Raw genomic sequence first — 8,562 nt, 5'->3', positions numbered from 1 at the left:
TAGAGCATACCCTTGCATAGCTTCAGGTGCTAGAATTAAAATTCATCTGTTATCACACACACACACACACACGCACACACACACACACAATCAGCCATGTGGACTCAAGATCCAGGTCCATCCCAGTGGATCCAGGCACCAGGTCAGCCTCTGTGGAACCAGGTGCCAAGCCTCCCCCCTTGCTGACATAGGCACCAGACAATCCCTCTCAAGGACTCCAGCAAGAAGTTCACCAGCAACTCCCCACTAAACCACCTATCTAGAATTTCTAGATAGACTGATAAACTGCTTTCCCTGCTAAAGCCAGCATGTAAAGACTGGAAGAGGTGACTACTTCAAATGCACAGACACTAATGCAAGGCCATTAGGATCATGAATAATCAGAGGAACATGACAGCACCAAAAGAACAAAATAAAGTACCAAGAAACTGACACAAAAGAGGTGGAGATCTATGAACTCCCGATGAAGAATTCAAAACAATCAACTTTTTAAAATTTATTTATTGTTTATTTTTAGAGACAGGGTCTTGCTATGTTGCCCAGGCTGGAGTGCAGTGGCTATTCACACTCTCGATCCCACTACTGATCAGCACGGGAGTTTTGACCTGCTCCATTTCCAACCCCTCCTTAGGCAACATGGTGTTCCCCCGCTCCCAGGAGGTCACCATATTGATGCCGAACTTAGTGCAGACACCCGATCGCATAGCGCACTACAGCCCAGAACTCCTGGGCTCGAGCGATCCTCCCACCTCAGCCTCCCCAGTTGCTGGGACTACAGGCACGGACCACTGCGCCTGGCCAAAATAATCATCTTAAGCTCAGTGAATTACAAGAGAACACAAATAGACAACTGAATGGAAGACAAAACATGAACAAAATGACAAATTCAACAAAAAGATAGAAACACTTTTTTAAAAAGGACTAAAGAAGTGGACTTCTGAGTCACGGCGGAGCAGGCTATCAAATGGAGGTGGGAAAGTTTGGCCCACCGGAATGATCACCAAGACATACAAGGTAGAACTGGGCCCTGGGATTCTAGAGAAGAAAAAGAAGAAAGTGGTAAGAACCAGAGACTCAATACTCAGTTTTAAACAAAGATGATTACTTTGCTGATGTTTTTCCTTTAAGAGCCATATCCTCCACTAAGAGTGTGGTCCACGGGCAGGCATCTGAGATGCCTCTAGCAAAGAAAAAGAAGAAGAAAAAGAAAGGTGTCAGCACCCTTTGTGAGGAGCATGTAGAACCTGAGACGACGCTGCATGCCAGACGGACAGAGAAATCATGCAGCCCCAGGAAGCAGGCACTTGGCCCCTTGGAGTTCCTCAGTGGGGAGAAGAGAAAGAAGAAGTCACCCCTGGCCATGTCCCATGCCTCTGCGGTGGAAACCTCCCCAGACCTCAGACAGGGTGAGGAGGAAAGCAGAGTAGGCAAGAAGCTCAAAAAACAGAAAAGGAAAAAAAGGGGGCCCAGGACCCCACAGACTTTTCAGTCCAGGACCTTTGGTTCTGCAAAGCCAGGGATGCCACGGACACTTGCTCAGTGGGGAAGGAGGGTGAGGAACAGGCGGGCTAGGGTAGAAACAGAAACAGAAGAGCTCCAGGGAACACGATGGGAAGGTGAAGAAGAAGAAAAAAATCCACCAGGAGGGAGATGCCCTCCCAGGCCACTCCGAGCCCTCCAGGTCCATGGAGATTAGCCCTAGGAGGAAGTAGAAAGAAGCCAGTCAAAGCTGAGGCTCCAGAATACATCCTCATAGGAGATGGCCTGAAGGCCCCCCGTGAAGAAAAAGATGACATCCAAGAGGAAGATAGAGCAGCCAGTCATCCAGGAGCTGGCTCTGAAAAGGAAGAAGAGGAAAGAGAGTGGGGTAGCAGGAGACCCTTGGAAGGAGGAAACAGACACGGACTTAGAGGTGGTGTTGGAAAGAAAGGCAACACAAGGAGTCTCGTCTCCTCAATTTTTTAGAATGGTTTCAGTAGGAATGGCACCAGCTCTGCTTTGTGCATCTGGTAGAATTTGGCTGTGAATTCATCGGCGAGGCACCTGTAGACCAGCTGAGGTGAAAGGCCTTGCAAGAAGAGATCGATCGTGAATCAGGCAAAACGTAACCTTCTGAAACCAGGAAGTGGTTCGGAACCCCAGTTTGGCCCATGGGATAATGCAGGTTTTGAGAACCAGGAACAGAAACTGAAATTTATCAGACTTATGGGTGGCTTCAAAAACCTTTCCCTGGCCAGGCGTGGTGGCTCACTCCTGTAATCCCAGCACTTTGGGAGGCTGAGACAGGTGGATCAGGAGGTCAGGAGTTCAAGACCAGCCTGTCCATTTCTAAAAAAAAAAAACAAAAACCTGTCCACTTCATTCAGCTGCCCACCTCCCCCACCGCCAGCACGATTACATGGCTCTCACAAGAAGGCAGTTGACAGCCTGCAGCAGAACCTGCAGCGGGACTGTGACCAGGCCAAGAGCTGGAAGTACAGCCACGGAGCCGGCCTCTGCTTCTCCAAGCCCCCAGCTTCTCCACCACCCCCAACAAATTCTTTTATATTGACAGGAACACTTCCAAGTCAGTCAAGCTGGAAGACTAAACTCTAGAGTTTTGTCCCCCCCCCCAAAACTGCCACAATCGCTTTGATTATCCCATGTATACTGGAGGTTACACATTTGTGTGTGTGTGTGTGAAAAATCAGATCTTGGTGATGACCTTGAGCAGTAGGATATAAACAACTCCCATAAGCTTAGCGTTCCAATAATGGAACACTAGGCATATATGGGTTATTCAGTTGTGCAGGTGAAAGCCACCTGACAGTTGGCTCACATTTAATAGCTGTGGAGGTTAAGGACAGGAACAATGATCTCGATGGGCTTGAATGAACTGGGGCGGGGCAGCTCGTGTTTCTCAAATCTCCTGGTTTGTGTATTAAACATTCCATCCCTGTTTGAGACATCAGTGTGTACAGATGAACTTGGTTGAGTGTTTAGCAGGTGCTAGGCACATGCTAGTGTTTTTTGTAATATATTTAATCTTCATAATTATGAAATGGGTGCTACTATTATCCCCATCTTATAGATAAGGCAACTGAGGTTCAGGGATAAAGTAATAAAATAAATTACCTGGGGTTACCCAGCCACAAAAACAAAACAACTAAAAAGAAATTCTGGAGCTAAAGAAAACAAGGACTGAACTGAAAGGCTTCATGGAGAGCTTCAACAGCAGATGTGACCAAGAAGGAAGAATCAGTGAGCTCAAAGGCAGGACATTTGAAATTATCCATTCAAAGGAGCAAAAATAAAAAAGAATGAATAATTCTGAAAAGGCTCAATAGGCTTATGAGATACCATTAAGTAAACCAATATACGCATTATGGAGGTGCTCCAAAAGGAGCAGAAAAGGTGAAAAGGAGAGAAAACTTGTTTACAAAAACAATGACAGAAAAATTCTGAGGCCAGGTGTGGTGGCTTATGCCTGTAATTCTGGCACTTTGGGAGGCTGAGGCGGGTGGGTTACTTGAGGTCAGGAGTTTGAGACCAGGCTGGTGAACTTGGTGAAACCCCATCTCTACCAAAAATACAGAAATTAGCTGGGGGTGGTGGTGCACACCAATAGTCCCAGGTACTTGGGAGACTGAGGCATGAGAATCACTTGAACTTGGGAGGTGGAGGTTGCAGTGAGCCAAGATTGTTCTACTGAACTCTAGCCTGGACAACAGAGTGAAACTCTGCCTCAAACAAAAACCAAAGCAAACTCCCAAAACCATAAAAATGTCCAAATCTGGAAAGGGAAAAATGAATATGAAGATCCATGAAGCCCGAATAACCCCAGACAGGGTTAAGATAAAGGGAACTTCATTGAGACACATTATAATAGAATTCTCAAAAATCAGAGAGAAAAAGAATTTGAAAGCAGCAAGAGAGAAGGAACTCATCACATACAAGAGAACCTCCTTTGCAGTATCAGAGGCTCAGCGGAAACATTGCAGGCCAGGAGAAAGTGGGATGATGTATTCAAAGTGCCAAAAGAAAAAAAACAGCAACTGTCCAGCAAGAATACTATAACAGCAAAGCTATCCTTCAGAAATATTAGAGACGCGATTTCACCGTGTTAGCCAGGATGGTCTCGATCTCCTGACCTCATGATCTGTCTGTCTTGGCCTCCCAAAGTGCTGGGATTATAGGCGTGAGCCACCGCACCCAGCCGTGGTGATGATTTTTTGGATTTGACACCAAAAGCACACAGAGCAAAAGCAAAAATAAACAAGTGGAATTGCAACAGACTAAAGAGCTTCTGCCAAGCAAAGGAAGCAACCAACAAAATTAAAAGGCAACTTATGGATTGGGAGAAAATATTTGTAAGCCATACATCTGATAAGGGGCTGATGCCCAAAATATATAAACACCTCATATAACTCAACAGCAACACAACAAGTAATTTAAAAATGGGCATATGACCTTAATAGACATTCCTCAAAAGAAGACATACAAAACAGGTGTATGAAAAGATGCTCATCATCAGTAATCATCAGGGAAATGCAAATTAAAACCACAGTGAGATATAATTGTGGTGGTCATTTCAGCATATAGGTATATCAAAACATCATATCTTCACCTTAAATATACATAATTTTTAGTTGTCAGTGATTCCTAAATAAAACTAGAGAAAATATGGGAAATAATAAGAGTTGGTGGAATGAGAAGTGGAACGAGAAGCATCAGAAATTCTCATATTTGGCTGATGGTGATAATATAGTAACCTACCTTCCTTCCTTCCTTCCTTCCTTCCTTCCTTCCTCCCTCCCTCCCTCCTTCCCTCCTTTCTTTCTTTGGCTCGTTCATTTGTTTGCTTTTGTGGAGACAGGGTCTCACTCTGCCACCCAGGCTGGAGTGCAGTGGCCCCATCATAGCTCACTGCAGCCTCGAACTCCCAGGCTCAAGTCCTCCCACCTTAGCCTCCTGAGTAGCTGGGACTACAAGCCCATGCCACCGTGCCAGGCTAATTTTTTTTGTAATTTTTTTGGTAGAGATAGGGTTTTGCCATGTTGCCCAGGCTGGTCTTGAACTCCTGGCCTCAAGTGATCCGCCTGCCTCGGCCTCCCAAAGTACTGGAATTACAGATGTAAGTCATTGCATCCAGCCATGATTTTAAGAAGGGTTTCTTTTCTCTAGCTTACTTAATTGTAAGAATACAGTATATAATACATGTAACATACAATATATGTGATAACAGGTTATGTTATCTGCAAGGCTTATGGTTAACAGTCGGCTGAGTTAGGTTTTTGGGGAGTCAAAAGTTATATGTGGACTTTTGACTGCTCAGGGGTTGGTGTCCCTAAGACCCCACATTGTTCAAAGGTCAACTGTCTATGGAATACTTCAATAAAATGTTTGCAAAACATCTCACTTTGACTGTTGTATGAAGAATGACCTGTAGGGGGAGCCAGTGGATACAGGAAGACAGGGTTGGAGGCTTTTGCAGATAAGAGACTCCGACAGATCAAACACACGTAAATTGAAAATTTCTAAAAGTATAGGAATAAAATGTATAATTTCCAAACTCAGAAGAAAAAACTAGAATAAGAAAAAAAATCCGAATCAAGGCAAGAAAGGAGAGAAACAGAAATACAGAAGAGAAGAGGCAAGTAATTCCTCCAAAAAATTCAGAATGTATCAGGAATTGCAGTTAATGCAGATGGTCCAAATCTGTGCTACTCCATACCGTGATACTCCGTGTCAATATCCAGATGTCACTATACGGTACCTGGAACGTAGCTCGGAACTGAAATGTGCTGTTGTGGCCGGGCATGGAGGTTCACATCCGTAATCCCAGCATTTTGGGAAGCCAAGGCGGGTGGACCACTTGAGGTCAGGAGTTTGAGACCAGCCTGGTCAACATGGGGAAAAACCATCTCTACCAAAAAACACAAAAATTAGCCAGGCGTGGTGCCACATGCCTGCAGTCCCAGCTGCTTGGGAGGCAGAGGCAGGAGAATCGCTTGAACCCAGGAGGCGGCTCACTTGCAGGTGAGCTGTGATTGCACCACTGCACTCCAGCCTGGGTGACTGAGTGAGGCCCTGTCTTGAAAAAAGAAAAGAAAAGAAACAAATGAAGCAAAAATGGAGGCCTGGCATAGTGGCTTATGCCTGTAATTCCAGCACTTTGAGAGGCCAAATCAGGAGGCTTGCTTGAACCCAGGAGTTTGGGATTAGACATAGTGAGCAAGGTCTCAGCCCCTCAGGGATGAGGATCTAGGTAACCCCACCAGGTGAGCCACCTATATCAACAGAAGGGCCACCTGAAGATGAAGGGACTCTAGAAGGGCCAGCTGGAGAGGGAGATGGCGAACACTCACAGGGGCTGCTAGATTCAGCTTCTGCAGTGGAAACTGGTTCATCCCACTAATCGTCATTTTCTGGCTAGCATAGAGAGCAAGAATCCTAAGTAGCTGTCCTCAAATGCAGTGAGTCTCTTTATAAAACTAATGAATCTGGGCGGGGTGCGGTGGTTCACGCCTGTAATCCCAGCACTTTGGGAGGCCAAGTTGGGAGGATCACCTGAGGTCGGGAGCTTGAGACCAGCCTGGCCAACATGGTGAAACTCCGTCTCTACTAAAAATACAAAAAATTAGCTGGGCGTGGTGGCAGGTGCATGTAATCCCAGCTACTCAGGAGGCTGAGGCAGAAGAATTGATTGAACCTGGGAGGTGGAGGTTGCAGTGAGCTGAGATCGTGCAACTGCATTCCAACCTAGGTGACAGTGAGACTTCATCTCAAAACAAAAACAAACAAAAAAACCCAAATGAATCCGAGCGGCATAGGGTGAGCGATAGTGGATGCTGTGCTGCCCAGCCCCACCACTGTCCTATTGCTATGGTAATTAAGTAACACACACTTAGTGGCTTAAAACAGTACAAATTGGCTGGGCACAGTGGCTCACATCTGCAGTCCCAGCACTTTGGGAGGCCGAGGTGGGAGTGTAGTGAGAAGCCAGGAGTTCAAGACCATCCTGGGCAACACAGTGATATCGCATCTCTACAAAAAATAAAAATAAAAAAAGTAGCCAGGCATGGTGGTGCACGCCTTTAGTCCCAGCACTTTGAGAGGCCAAGGTGGGAGGATTGCTTGAGCCAGGACTTTAAGACAGGCCAGAGCAACATAGCAAGACTCTGACTCTACAAAACAATTTAAAAATTAGTTGGATGCAGTGGCATGCACCTGTAGTCCCAGCAACTTGGGAGGCTGAGGTGGGAGGATTGTTTGAGCCCAAGAGTTTGAGGCTGCAGTGAGCTGCGATCGTGTCACTGCACTCCAGCCTGGATGACAGCCTGTCTCTTAACAAAAACAACAACACAAGTCTATTATTATTGTTATTATTATTATTATTTTTAAGACAGGGTTTCACCATGTTAGTCAGGCTGGTCTTGAACTCCTGACCTCAGGTGATCCACCCGCCTTGGCCTCCAAAGTGCTTAGATTACAGGCGTGAGCCACTACGCCCGGCCTTATTATTATTTTTTGAAACAGAGTTTCACTCTTGTTGCTGAGGCTGGAGTGCAATAGCACGATCTCGGCTCACTGCAACCTCTGCCTCCCTGGTTCAAGAGATTCTCCTGCCTCAGCCTCCCAAGTAGCTGGGATTACAGGCGCACACCAACACACCCGGCTAAATTTGTATTTTTAGTAGACTCGGGGTTTCTCCATATTGGTCAGGCTGGTCTTGAACTCCCAACTCAGGTGATCCGCCCAACTCAGCCTCCCAGAGTGCTGGGATTACAGACATGAGCCATCGCCACCGTGTCCAGCCACAGAAGTCTATTACCCTAAAGTTCCGGAGGCCAGAGTCCAAAGTCAGTTTCACCAGCCTTCTCCCTGTGATTTTTTTAAATTTTATTTTTAGAGACAGTGTCTTTGTCACCCAGGCTGCTGGAGTGCAGTGGTATGATCATAGCTCACTGCAGCCTCGAACCCCTGAGTTCAAGCAGTTCTCCCGCCTCGGACTCCCAAAGTGCTGGGATTACATGAGCCACCACGCCCTTTGCCTTTATAGGATGGTCCCTTTTTCTGTGTCCATGTCCTAATCTCCTCTTTTTTTTTTTTTGGAGATGGAATTTCGCTCCTGTTGCCCAGGCTGGAGTGCAATGGCATGATCTCGGCTCACTGCAACCTCCACTTTCCGGTTTCAAGCGATTCTCCTGCTTCAGCCTCCCTAGTAGCTGGGATTACAGGCGCCTGCCACCACACACGGGTACTTTTTTGTATTTTTAGTAAAGATGGGGTTTCTGTGTTGGCCAGGCTGGTCTCGAACTCCTGACTTCAGGCAACAGACCCGCCTCGGCCTCCTAAAGTGCTAGGATTACAGGCGTGAGCCACCGCGCCCGATCCTCTCCTTCTTATGAGACCCTAGTCTTACTGGATTGGAGCTCATCTAAAGGGCCTCATGTTAAGTTAATTACCTTTTCAAAGATTGAGTCTTCAAATGCAGTCAAATTCTGAGGTGCTGGGGTGAGGACTCCAGTGTATACATTTCACGGGAACACAGGGCAGCCTAGAACACGGAGGAAAGTTCCT

General features: G+C 46.3%; 1 pseudogene across 1 annotated transcript; it reads left to right on the top strand.

The window, feature by feature from the left end:
- Positions 1 to 733: 733 nt before the first annotated feature.
- On the top strand, positions 734 to 3,487 carry LOC116532687 (annotated as a pseudogene). The gene is made up of 3 exons (XR_004260935.1): positions 734 to 1,942; positions 2,040 to 2,230; positions 2,357 to 3,487. The product of XR_004260935.1 is annotated as a lysine-rich nucleolar protein 1-like (transcript).
- Positions 3,488 to 8,562: the final 5,075 nt, after the last annotated feature.

This window comes from Sapajus apella, unplaced genomic scaffold (genome assembly GCF_009761245.1).
Source record: "Sapajus apella isolate SASKATOON/1434 unplaced genomic scaffold, GSC_monkey_1.0 scaffold77, whole genome shotgun sequence".
Classification (NCBI taxonomy): Eukaryota; Metazoa; Chordata; class Mammalia; order Primates; family Cebidae; genus Sapajus; species Sapajus apella.
This window is presented reverse-complemented; position numbering and strand designations above follow the sequence as displayed.